Source organism: Harpegnathos saltator, unplaced genomic scaffold, assembly GCF_003227715.2.
Source record: "Harpegnathos saltator strain DR-91 unplaced genomic scaffold, Hsal_v8.6 scaffold436, whole genome shotgun sequence".
NCBI classification, from domain to species: Eukaryota; Metazoa; Arthropoda; class Insecta; order Hymenoptera; family Formicidae; genus Harpegnathos; species Harpegnathos saltator.
This window is the reverse complement of record NW_020230246.1, coordinates 84,652-98,777: the sequence shown is the minus strand read 5'-3', so window position 1 is coordinate 98,777 and position 14,126 is coordinate 84,652. Positions and strand designations below refer to the sequence as shown.

Sequence of the window (14,126 nt, the reverse complement as noted above, 5' to 3'; positions counted from 1 at the left end):
GCTATCAGACTTTTTTACTCTATTTAATCTCAGGAATATATTGTTATAATGGTACTCTAACTTTTGTTAACTTATCGACCTTTGGAAATTTCAAAGACATCAAATTAACAAAAAATCTAGTATCACTTTTTCTTCTGACAAATAGATATCGTAAGTTACATATTGAAAAAAGTTATTAAGTTTTCCTTAAATACCTCAAAAAATATTGGACAAATAAAAACATATTTCAGACAAAAGTTGTTAAAATTAATTTATAGAAAAAGAACATATAATAAAAAATTGGGATTTCCGTTTAAGAAAAATAATGATCAGTGAATATCTCGAAAGTGGCGCCATCTGCAAACGAAATGATACAGTTGTTTTATAACCCCCTTAAAGCCATGCAACTTTTGTCCGAAACATTTTTTCTAAAATGCTTAGTTTCTAGGATATTTTGCCGTCTCGATATTTTTCATACACCCTGTATACGAGAAAATGACTTAGAACGAAAGAAAAAACGTCGAAAGAAAAGTTGCAGTCAAGTGTGTCGTCGTTGGATATTTTATTTGAAAGTATAATACACTTAAATTTACAGCGAAAATGTCATGCAAATCTGAAGTCAACACAGCATCGATATCAATAGAAAATCTAGTTGTCAAATCAAATGTCCGAAAAATGATTCTCAATACCAGCTTGAGTTCTGGATCGAACGCTACTCGAACGAAAACTCGTTTTGGGAACAGAAAGATTTCTGCAGGGGGCTTCTTCTCACAATCTCAGTCAATTGTTCTCAATTATTTCATCCGGACTTTAATACAGCCGCACGTTCAGACGAGTGTTTCTTTTTTTTTCTTTTGTCCGTCGCGGTAACAGAGATATCATTTCTCGTCATCGGATTTTCGTCTGCTCCTCTCCATTCATTTATATGAACTGAGATTTTTTTCCCGTGTAATTTATAGAGGTAACGGTGAAAGAAAAGGTCAACACTCGCGCGTTGTCTTCTAAGTCTGCGGGCTTGTAAATAATTTTTTGCCCGCCCCGTCTCGCTTATCATAAATAAATTATTACCGTCCACCGTTCGGAGTCGAGGGGCTCCGATTCGTCATAATTCTCCGTGTCGGACGTGGCGAGGCGATACGGCAGGTGTCCAGCACGTGCAATCGATTTTCTGATTGATAGACCTGTCCGCGAAGAAATTGTGTTCCTTTCCTTTTTTTTTGCCGACAGACCGGAAACGATGAGAGACGAGCGTGCGCGCTACGAAGGAGCGCTCGCGCGGAGACGCAAAGCCTATGCCTCGCGGCTGAGAGTGTCCTCGAGGACAGCGCGTATCCCAAATGGTATTTCGCGGCAACTGTCGTGGTGTCCTGCCGTTTAGACCACGCGGGAGAAAGTCTATCGCGGACTTTCGTGCGTTAGCGAGCATTACTATAGTGAACTATATCGAAGACGCGCGATGCACGCCGGCCAGCTGCGATCACATCGCGCATCGAATGAATTCGGGCTGATTGACTCGCGAGCGGAGACGTCGGATATCGGAAACGCTTTCTCAAGAGCCGTTTCCTGCGGAGCTGTCGGCTGCGGCGGACACGGCGCACACAGCTGGATCGAAACGATGAAAAAGGTGGACATCGAGCCAAAAATAAAAGTTCGAATTTCACAACTTCATCTACTAGGATGTATTGTAAAATAGTTCTAATATATGATCCGAATGCAGAAAATATAAAGTAATGAATAATATAGATACTGTAAGCGTCTAAAGTCTCGAGTTTCTGTGGTAAGTAAAATGTGTTAAGTATAAGTCGTCCATTTGTGTTCGCTGTATTTTATATAAATAATTATCGATCCTTGTCTATCTTATGGTACACAATTCTATGGTTCTTCAAGAACATTTTTATCATATCCGTTGCCAGATTTTGTTATATTTTAATCTATGATTTTTCTCTATGATGAATTATAACGAAATCGTAACTCAACTCATATATGTTTTGAATAATTTGAAAAAATGTTGATATTTGTTTAAGATCTACTAAATAGGATGTAAAAGAACCATTTATACAGTAAAAAACCGCATAGGTTCCAGCTGCGATCTCGTGCAATCTTTTCTCCTATACATCGTATAGTGGATAGAAAACATCTAACTTATTATGTACAATCGTATATGGATGTACACTCATGAATGAAAATTGGGTTCGGAGACAGAATTTCGCCCAGAAATCATTTGTAATGAAAATTTCCGTAAAATTTCTGTTTATATTTCCATAATATTTTTATAACAATATTCTTTTTTATTGAATTTTAAATATTCCTGTTTGGTTTCAAGTCAGCGTCACATAGGTAAGAAACAAGACATAAATTTTTTTCAATCTGCTGCAACGGATTGAAAAAGAATCGCAAAATCTCGAATAGTCCTTTCGTTTAATCCAGTTCTATTCATACACACATAATCAAAGGATTCGCGAAGAACCCCTATGCTGTTATCCTTGGCTGTTTTCACGAATTTTGTTTTACAAAATCCACTAGTCTGGCAATTTTTTCTTGTGCTTTCATACAGATTGTTTAATCTTAAAATTTTCAAAGATATATAACAAATATTTTATTAATTGAATTTATGCAAGAAGATTTGATATAACTTGCCCAAGGCTAGCTTGTTCCTTACCTTTACGTGGTGCTAGCTGTTGAAACCAAATAGGAACACTATATATGATATTTATATATATTCGTTACAATACTATTATTATCAAAATGGTATACAAAAATATTATAAATAAAATATTTTATGAAAATTAATTTCATTAAAACTTATTCCTGCACAAAATTTTGTTTCCGAATAGAATTTTAGTCGATGTTCACAGAAGTTTCGATCCACTGTGTGCGGCGGTAGAAGACAACCCATTGAAACATTTTTTATTTTATTAATAAATAGGGTTGAGAAAAAATTGTCCAGCACATGGATTCTATGTAGTTTTTCCCGTAGAATCGAATTACGCTATCAGTTTCCTTGTATCTCGCATTTTTCAACGAGTTTTTTAAACAATAATTTTTTAAACATTTGGAAAGTTAATTTTTTGTTTATGAGTAATCGTCTTTTGATCAAATGTTTTCATCCCAATATTCAGCTTTCCGCTAATTGCTATATTTTGCCTGCAAAGTACAATGTCCGCATATCCCTATGTTTCGTCCCCGGCGCATAGTGGGGCCAGACATTTTTTGGTTCGAAATTCTCTAGAGACTTGAATTTCCAACCGATCATCGATACCAATGGATGAGGTTGATCCTCAATAAATTCCAAAGAGATCTGTCTAGCCGAAATTTTGAAAAAATTATTGATTCAGGGTTCATGGGTGTTAGGGTTTGTCTTAAAAGTTTCGAGGCTTGAACTTAATGTCTTATAGTTGAATATTCAACGTTGAGTATTATTAGGTCCTCGAGCTATGGCTAGATTGGGTTCTTGGACTATTTGGGGCTCTTAATATATACGGTTTCATGCATCCACGAGCTAAAAAGTTCTCGGATTGATAGATTCCTAGGTTGATGGACTTAAGACTCAAAATACCTTGGATTTATGCTTAACGGGTTTATATTTGATGTTTTTGTATTTTGGGCATATGAGTTTTGGGTTAATGAGTTTTTGATTCAAGATCGATAAATCTCGAGGTATTTGTTGATTGGTTTCATAGTTTCAATCCGCTGAATACGCTATTAGATAGAAGTAAGTGTCGAATAATGAGTATTTCACAAGTTTCTCGCGTTTAACGATAATTTTTCCTCTTTTGGGACTAGTAATTCGAGAAAAATTTTTTTTTTATTTTGGCAAGAATTTATTCAGGATCAACCTCATCCATTGGTGTCGATGATCGGTTGGAAATTCAAGTCTCTAGAAAATTTTGAACCAAAGAATGTCATCTGGTCCCACTATGCGGCGTCGCGAACGATACGACGTATTTCAACGCGATTTTAACGCGAATGGAAAGAATAGTCCTTCGTTAACCTTGAGACGCGCTACATGTGTCTCATGACGGCCGAATCGTTATTCGAGGCTCGTCCGGTATATCGGCGCGTATTAAGACCCTCACTTTAATCCCGACATGTGACATTGGTGCGTTCTCGAAATATCTCCCTATTTTGCATAATACGATCCTGCCTCGCGTCGTTTCCTTTCTTTTCATCGGTATGTACCGATATGTCGATGTATACCGAGAGCACGTAGAGAAACATAAGCGGTGAGTATATGTACAAAGACTTGGGCAGTAGGTAAATTGACCAATCACGGTCGATCATCCTTGGACCGCGAGGAGAATGATCGGTGAACATGCATTTTTCTGAAAAAAATGTAGCGAGATTTAAAAAGTGGGACGACCTCTCAGAAAATCATAATAATATCAAAATCTGAATATGAAAATCTGAGATAATCTTCCAAAATACAATTTTACTCGGATAAAATTGATAGTGACATCGTGTCGATGTCGATAGTTACCTACCTAGATGTTGACTTAATAATTGATAATTAGATTCGATAATTAGAAGATATTATACAGATTTAATCGATAATTGGAAGATATGATGATTACAGATGTTTACCGATTATCAGTGATCTAGTCGGTATCTAATTATTATCATATTCAAATCGAGTCGATACATGAATACATCGACTCGACTTGAGTATGATTTGAGATGAATAACAACTATATCTTCGATATCTGCAAAATATCTTCCGGACATCGCGTGATGACATAATAAAAATATAAATTATTAAAGATATATATAAATTATTTATATTATATATGATATAATTATATATATTAAATATATAATATTTATTATTATTATTATTTATTTTATTTATATTTTATTATATTTACATTTATTATATTTATATTTATTTATTATAATTAATTATATATATAATTATACAAAATATCCAGGATCTTTTGGAAACGAAAAATTGTAAAGATTAATTAGATCAAACTGAGAAGGAAAGTCATGTACCATTTTGTACAAAAATCGTAATAGTTATTAAGTTATTATTATTATTTTATTAATTATATTAAGTTATTAATTATATTAAGTTATTAATGATTAAAAATGACCACATCTAGAAGCTCTGTTGATTGATAACTTGAAAATTTACATACGTATTTGAAAAATGGTAAAGGACCTTTTTGTTCGGGATGACCTAATTCTGTATGATACAATTATATCCTATTGTGTCTAGCGGCAGGTTCAAGATTCAAGGTTTAAAATTCAATATACTCATATCTATCGCTAAACACAATAGCCGTCGTATTATAGATTAGATCATTCTGAACAGAAAAATCCTTTACCATTTTGCAAATAAATACGCAAATTTTCAAGTTATCAATTAAAAGAACCTCTAGATGTGGTCATTTTCAATTATTAATAACTTAATAACTATTGTGATTTTTATAAAATGGTATATGACTTTTCTTCTCAGTTTGATCTGATTAATCTTCACAATTTTTCGTTTCCAAAGATTTCGGACATCCTATATATAAAAAAAAAGATAGATATATAAATACAAACAAATTAATGATATAAATTAATCTCCTATAATATCGGTCTTGCTGTACAATCAGTTAATTATTAATGTTCATTTGAGTATAGCAAGGGTGTATCCAAACGGGCAAACATTAATCTGTACGGAAAAGACAATTCCGTGAGTGAACTTGAATTTTCCGTTGCCTAAGAGAAATAGAAAGTAAATAGAAAACTTGGCTGTGGGAACAGAAAAGTTCCCGTAAGAAGTTTCTAATCAGTCAATTACTCTCAATTATCTCAACCGAGTTTTTACGCAGCTGAATTTTTTCAGTCGCAAGTAACAGAGATATTTCATTTCTCGTCGCCGGATTTCCGTCCGGTCTTTATTCAGTTACACGGATTGAGTTCTTTTTTTCTGTGCGTTTAGGATAAAATAATTCTCTCTCGGAATTATTACGCAGGGTGTCCGAGATCTTTTGGAAACGAAAAATTGTGCAGATTATAATCAGATCAAACTGAGAAGAAAAGTACTATTTTGCAAAAATTGCAATAGTTATTAAGTTATTAATGATTGGGAATGACTACACCCACAGACTTTTTTAACTGATAACTTGAAAATTTGCATATTTATTTACAAAATGGAACTTGACTTTTGTCCTCATTGATCTGCTTGATCTGATTAATCTCCACAATTTTTCAGTTCCAAAAGATCCCGGGCACCTTGTTATATTTTGGGGAAACTGTATTTTCTGTATATTGTTTCGATATTCGGATTGCGGTATTATGACTTTTAGAAAAATTGTCAAATTTCGAAATTTTATTATTATTATTATTATTTTTACACGTATTACTATATTAATATATATATTTAATCGTTATTATATTATTATTATAATTATATTATACGTAATAATATAATAACAATTATTATAGTAATTATATTATTATAGTAATACAATAAAAATAATAATTAGAGATGTTTCTGTGGAATAATGTATTGTTCATTGGATAATTGATTGTGGTGGTAATCAATTAACTTATTGCTTAAAATTTAATTTGTTTACGTTTTTCTACATGCTCCCATTTTCACAATGTGCAAACACAACCGACGACGTTTACGTGGCACTGAATCTCTAAACGATAGCCAGACTTTCCGGATTTTGTAACGTGGAGCGCGCATGACATCATTACAAACACTTAAAATTAAAGTTGACGGAAAATACAAAATCCGAAACTCGATCGCGCGGAAAGAATTTATCCCTCGAGGCAGTAAACGCTTCAACATCCAAAGTAAGCGCATATATGCGACGTGCAGCTCGCATTACGTGCCGCACGATGCCGTATCGTATCGCGTATCGCGCATTTAACGATATAGATCGCGCAATAGAGTTTATCGGCGAACCGCGTGCGCCGGCTGAAATTTCGGTTTCAATTACAGCGCGTTACAGTAAGTAGAAGTGACTGTGCGCGAAGGCAGACACGATTTCTCACGACACTCGATCCGCGCCGCGACCGGTATTTTCGCATTCCGGAAGCGAGCACTTTTCGTCGCTTCCTGCTGCCCATAAGCACCTAGACCGCGGAGGAAAGTCATTGAACGAGGACGACGGAGTTGGCGAGCTGCTCGAGCAGCTCGCCTCGTTATATCCGCAAGATATTCGCGCCGTCGTAAAATTAGCGGCTCCTCCTGCTTAGCGGCTGCGCTCGTAGCGGGAAGGTTCCTTCGCGAAAGGAACGGCGCACAGTGGGATCTTTGTACGAAAAAGCTAAGCTTGGCTAAGATTATTTTTTGACGAATTTTGGTTTAAAACGTGCTACTAATTATATATTTATATATATATATATATATATATATATGATCATTATAAAGATTTCGTATAAGTTTTTCATGAAATAAAGTGGAAATATATATGTAAAATTATTTTGATAATGAAGAAAGCACAATATTGCACATCAATAAGTATTCAGCTAGACAAACTCCAAATTTCTTCATCTAATGAGTGTATTCCATCCTCAGGACCAACATCATTTTCATCTATTGAAGTATCTCCTCTTGGTGTGGGGTCAGCGAGAAGAAGCATATACAATGTTTCCTTTAAAAATGGTTTAAATTTCTTTCTTGATACGGGTCTGATATTTGTTAGTAACGGGTCAGAAGTCTGTTGATTATGTCCATATTACAAAAGAAAACCAAAAAAAGAACAGAAAGAAACGAAAGGAAACTTCGTGTCTAAATAACCTTTAGACAAAACCTAATTTACGTTTAGGGAAACAAAAGTAATTACTAAAACTACATCCGCAGTTTTCCGCGGCTAATTCTTTCTGATATTTTATCCGGAGAAATTACTCTTTCATTTCATCCAAGAAACGTAACAGAGATAGACCCTGAAGTATAACTAAACCCTTCGAGTTTGACTCGAGAGTTCGAGAACGCAAAAAGATACATTATTGAATGCTATTTTCAAAATTGTATATCTACGTGAATAACAATTCAACTGTAATAAATATAGTCTAAAACGTTTCTTCATATCTTCCGCGAAACAATCCATAACAAAAAATGTCGCGCCACTTCTAAGAATCTTAAAATTCTGATCGAAGATCGTATGTTATAAAGCGCTGAGAATTGATGCGTGCAATACGAATAACGTCCAAATTCTGACTAACCAAACCGCTTCATGTTATTGCGGACGAACAAGAGCATAACGGCCCATTATTCCACAGATATTCAACTGTCTAAGACGGTCACTCATGTACAGCAGGAATGATTTTAAGAAAATTGACTTTTGGCCAGCTTTTCAGTATACGTCAAACATCCTACAGTACGGCATAAAAATGCCCGAGTCGAGTGTAGGGTTGCTAGATGCAAAATGACTATTTCCGGGACATTTTTTCGGCGACGGTTGAAAAATAAGTTAGAGAATTTTAGTTAGATTTGAGAGATAGAGGGATAAGACGAGTTAAGAGACGTCGTGATGTATTTGCGATAAATAAATGCGTGAATTAGGTACCAGCAGAGAGAAGTTTAGAAATAAACTGTATAATTGAATTTTTTATTTCCTTTCTTTTCTTACTGCACAAATGGCTTATTTTGACATCAATTTTCTCAGTTGGTAACATCAAATTTTTTTACCTTGTAAATCGCGGTGACTGCTCTCGGATTTCTCTTTAGTACTAGTTAGAAACACGAATATTATGATTATAATCTTGTTGAAATTCTGATTTTCCGGGACACGGGACAAACTTAAAATTCCGAGACAATCCCGGAAATCCCGGCCATCTGGCAACTCTAGTCGAGTCGCGTGTCCTCCAGAGTCTTCAATCGCGGCCGCACGCGAGCGTGAGCTGCGGGCTTGTTCCCGTATGGTCAGTCGTGTCCGACGTGAATTTCGGCTAATTGCTGTAATCTCGATAAACGGCTAGTTACGAGACGGATGGCTCGCTTACCGCCTGTTCCCTCGTAATCCGTCACGAGCGTCGGACCGTAAATTCGTAAGTGTAGTGCAAGATTGCACGACGCTGACGTTTGCACGGCGGCCGGTTACATGGCGCGGCGGCCGGCCGCGGCCGCGACCGGGATATTATGTTTGTAAATATTACGCATTATAGAAAGCGAATAGATAAGAGCCCGATATCGACGATGCTCGATCACCGAGCTCGATCTCGGAACTACTTTCATCCATCGCTTCCTGCCGCGCGTTTTCAAACGCGGACACAACCGTCGTTCTCTCGTCTCGGCAACCTAGTCCGAAAAGAAAGTGGCCCGAGAGTGCGCGACGATAGCCGCCGACATGACTTCACTTCTCTCTACTCTCTCGCCGAGGATCGCGGCGGATCGCGCGTTCGCTTCTTCGAGCCTCGGAGCGAGCCGCCGGGGAAGGCGACGGATTAATTTTCGCAATCAGTATATGCCCGTGTCCTCCCTTCCTCCCTCCCTCTTCCTCCCACCTCCGCCCTCCCCTTCTCGTCGCGTCTCTCCCTCTTTTTCTCTCCTTGGCTGGTGGTAACACGACGAAACCAGTTGCCCTTTAACTCGGGTTCGTCCCCTCGGCCGACCGAGTGTAACGTCGACATTTATAACGTGCAATTACCGCCGTGTTAATTAACGCCGCCGCGCGAAAAAGGACCTCGCGCGCCGCCGCACGCTCGCCTTTTGCTCGCCCCCGCTCGAGGCGCGGGACAATGAGGCAAATTAGGCATTACCGGGAATCCAGACAATGGCCGAAATTCGCTTTTTCGGGGTCATGCGAAAGTGATGGTCCTTTGTCTCCGTGCGTAAGACGATTCTTATTCGTTATATTTTGGGATTGTATATGTGTGTGTGTGTGTGCGTGTGTCTGTTAGTTTGTGTTCCAAATTAGTGGAATCGTGCGTACAGTTGTGGCTTTTGGTTACCTACGAATCGTAATATTTAACACCGACGAGTAATCGAGCAATTAGATCAAATAAGCAGAATTTACTCGCTCACTGAGAACGCGAACGATGACCCACATTTATTTTCCATTGTTCGACGCTGACTTCTAGGTGAAAGTATTTTTTCCCCTTGAACTAATTTCCATATTTGTAGATCTCTACGACGACGATATGATCTCCTCCATTTAATCTAGATTTTAAGAATTCCCGAAAAGCACGCTGAACATGCATTGTCTCGAAGCAGAATGTGCCGGGATTTGACAAATGAGACGATTTCTTACAAAGTCGTGACACTGAAATCCGAAGATCGAGACAATCTTTCAAAATATTTTACCGAAATATTGAAATTTTTTCGCTGTGCAGCCGCATTAATATTTACATACAGAAAAATACACATTACATTTGAATAAATGTAATTTGTTTCAAGTTTTCTTTTTAAGTTTATATATCCATGATTTTATTACAAGTTTATCATAAACATCAAATTTATAAATTTATTCAAAATTGAATTTTAATAAATTTAATACTTTAATCAAGAATATTATATTGGGTAAGGATATTAAATTGTATATATAACAAACATTTGGTTCGCTTTTTATATAGACGAGAATACATGTTATAAAATTCTTAAAAAAAGAGAATAATTAACATCGTTTCCGAGTATATGTGATAATAAATTTTTCTAAAATTTCTGACAATTATATAACGTGATATGACGTATTTTAAGATTATTATCAAAAAATATTCCTTATTGAAGATAATTATTATTATACTTAAAAGAGAAAAAGTAAACTAAGTACTCACTTTTCTTAGCATTAAAATTACATTCTTTTCTCTCAGATATTCACTTAAATACAGCAAAATATTTTAATGAATAAACATTAATTTAAGTCTGTGTATGTATGTGTATTGTTTTTAAAATATAATAGTACTTCCTTGGAATAATTATATATTTCATATTTCCTGAATTGTATTTCAGGATATTATTTTGATACTGGAACTTTGTTATTACGATTTTTTTAGAAAATCGTTTCACTTTCCAAACTTGGAGATTTTGATTTTATAAAACATTACACGTCCTTTAAAAGCATGCGTAACGTTCCAAGGTTAATACGGTGAAAATGTATGCATGTAGCAACGAGAAAGTGAATAAGGTATTGATGCCTCTCAGACATTATAATTTATTTGCTATTAAGTGTTACAATAGTAAGACGTTCCCACAGTACGCTAGAATGTGGCGCTGTCTTGCAATTACTGTCTGCAATTAATAACTCCGTGAGTACCTTTCGATCGGAAACATTCACATTCATAAACGAAGCGTGAAGAATGTATTCTCTCTTTCTTTTCCTCTGTATATATTATTTTTATAGGAATTTCGTAATATCGACAATAGTCCATGAAAACGTTGAAGGTCGCAATCATAATGGATTGCATAAAATGGTTGTTTACACACATGTTAAACTTCTATATACCAAGATGTGTGATATTAAGAAAATTATTTATATTAAATAAATTAAGATTTGTAATTATAATACATTGGGAGGGCTCTCTTGATATACTAGATATATGAAATATGAGAAAAGGATTATAAAATGTAAAGAAGAAGTTCAGTAAGGAAATTTTGGAAACAAAAGAAGTCATGGGAATGAAAAAATACGGAGGAAAATAAGGGGGAAAAGGAAGAGATGTTATAATAGGAATAGGTGGGAACTAAAGATATCGGAAAAATTAAAAAATAAAAAGATGTATTCAGAAATAGAAATAATTATTATATATATATTATATTATATATATATATATATTATATATATATATATTATATATATATAATAATTACTAATTATACATACACACACACACACACACACACAGAGGCGATGCGAAAATAGAATTATAAGCGTGAAGCGTAATAAAAGATATAAAGAAATAAAAATACGTAAAAGGAGAATATATTCTAATTACTTAAAGAAGAAGAAATTAAATAGAATAATAAGATTATTAATAAGAATTAATAATAGAGTGAGAGCTCCAATTAAATTAAGATGTATTGAATAAAAAAAGAAAATAGGATATGTGTATTTAGTGGAAAAGAACAGAATGGTAAACAATTGTTATATAACCAAAGGATGGTTTAAAGTAAAAAGAAAAAAAAAAGATAGAATGATGAGTTGAATTAATATAAAAGGGAGTATATTGAAAAAACTATAAGAGAAGAGAGAGAAAAGAGGTTGATGAGGATTAAAAAGGAAAAAGAAAAAACAAGAATGGAAACAAGGTAGATAGATTAAAGAAATGTGCAAGTTGTTGAAACGTTGGATTAAGATGAAAATGTAAAAAAGATGGAACATAACAATATAATGCGGTGATAGATGCATAAGTCAAGATAAGATATAGTGGGATGTACGACGATAAGTGTAATGTTAAATGTTAAAGGTTTTTTCATAGCAAATAAGTAGGTTAGTATGTAAAAGGCTTAAGCAAAAAGCATAAGCAAAAAGCTTAAGCATAAAGAATTCATAGTGAGAGTAAAAAAGATAACGTAAGAGTGAACGGAACGATAGGAAAATTATTGTGATAAAATAGATAATAAATAGAAGACTATAAAAATTTTAACTGTAAAAATTTTGGAAGGAAATATGTAGATTGTAACTGCCGTGATATTGAGATATAAATAGATATAAAGGATAGAATAAGATATGAATGGATAAGGATGTGGTATGGGATAAAGCTGTGGTCAAGGAACTATTAAGGAACGATCCAAGTTTTCTTTTTTAGCATATAGCTAAATTAATAAATATATATTTTATTGAAACAATGAGACACACTTTTTCTTCTCTCTTTTGCTACCGTGCGCGTGACTCTATTGCTTTTATTACTCTCGCAGATTTCACCGACTGCGAGCCATTCTCTTCAATTTGCCGGCTGTAATTTCACCATGCAGGATTGATTTGATTCTTTCAGAGAGGGTGCATCGGTCATAGGAAATAAAATTTTCAAGAATAAGAATATAATAATTTTCTTTATTTCGTTGGTAAATAATAAATTGTGTAAAAAGTAACTTCGGATTTTTAAACGGAAAATAAAACAATTATTTATTTACGTCGTTACCCTTTTATAAAATATACATACGCGAAGGACAATAAAAATCATAAATCAAAACAAACATACGATTCATAAAATTATAACGATATAAAAATACAATAATTTTATTTTATCTAAAAAATCTGAAATCACTTATTACGCAACTCGATATTATTATAATAATCCACTGATTAGATGGACTGTTTACCTTTATTATCCATTTTACACGTAAAACTAGCCTTTGTTTTATATATTAGCGTTGTTTTAAATTTTATATTTATTTCTGAAAAGCCTTATATTTAATTTTACTTATAATGGACTCGTTCAACCATTATTCGCATTTCGCGGCTTCGTTCGATAATATGTTCAGATCGCTAATGACTTTTCACCGGTTCTCCTCTCACTGACGTAAATCCGTCATGAAATTGCGTGAAATGCATCTATAAGCGGTACGTCTCTACATACGAAGCTTTCGGCGCGAATCCGTCGGCGTTAATCCGACGCGACTTAACTTTCCTTCCGGGATCGCCCCCGTTGTACTCGCGCGCAGCTTGTACAACACACGTTCAACACTCTCGTTTCTCCGTTCGCCGCGGTGATTTTCTGTTCCAAGCATGCGTGAATCCAACACGAAGGTTAGTTTCGATTTTTCATTCTCATATCGCACACCAACCATGGCGAAAATTATATAACCATGCAGAATTTCTTCATCGCGTCATACATACGCGAATGAGCAAAGCGCTTCTCTACGTCCACCCACGCGAATAGACTCGCAAGCGTTACACAATAAGGAAAAATATCTCAAGAATAAAAAATATTTACTCGATAGGTGTCAATAACATAATAGCATATCAACATATTAACAATAACATAATAACATATTCACTTAAATCTAAATTCTTCAATTAAAATGGAGCAAACAGTTGCGTTTGTGAAGGGCAACAGTTTTAAGAAAACACGTCAACATTATATTATAACAGAAATAATCAAAATAACAAAATAATGATAAAGTGTTGATAAGGTTTTCTCACTTGAAAGAAATCTCTTCTTAGTATAAAATTATACACTGTTACGTCCACGTAACTTTAAACAATATTTCTAAATTCAATCATAAAATTAATTCAACAATAACGTTTAGACCGGATATTTTGGTCACT

General features: G+C 34.7%; 1 protein-coding gene across 9 annotated transcripts in view; it reads left to right on the top strand.

The window, feature by feature from the left end:
• The window catches only part of sona (sol narae metalloprotease), a 116,945-nt gene that overhangs the window by 49,227 nt on the left and 53,592 nt on the right, over positions 1-14,126 (top strand). The window lies entirely within an intron of this gene.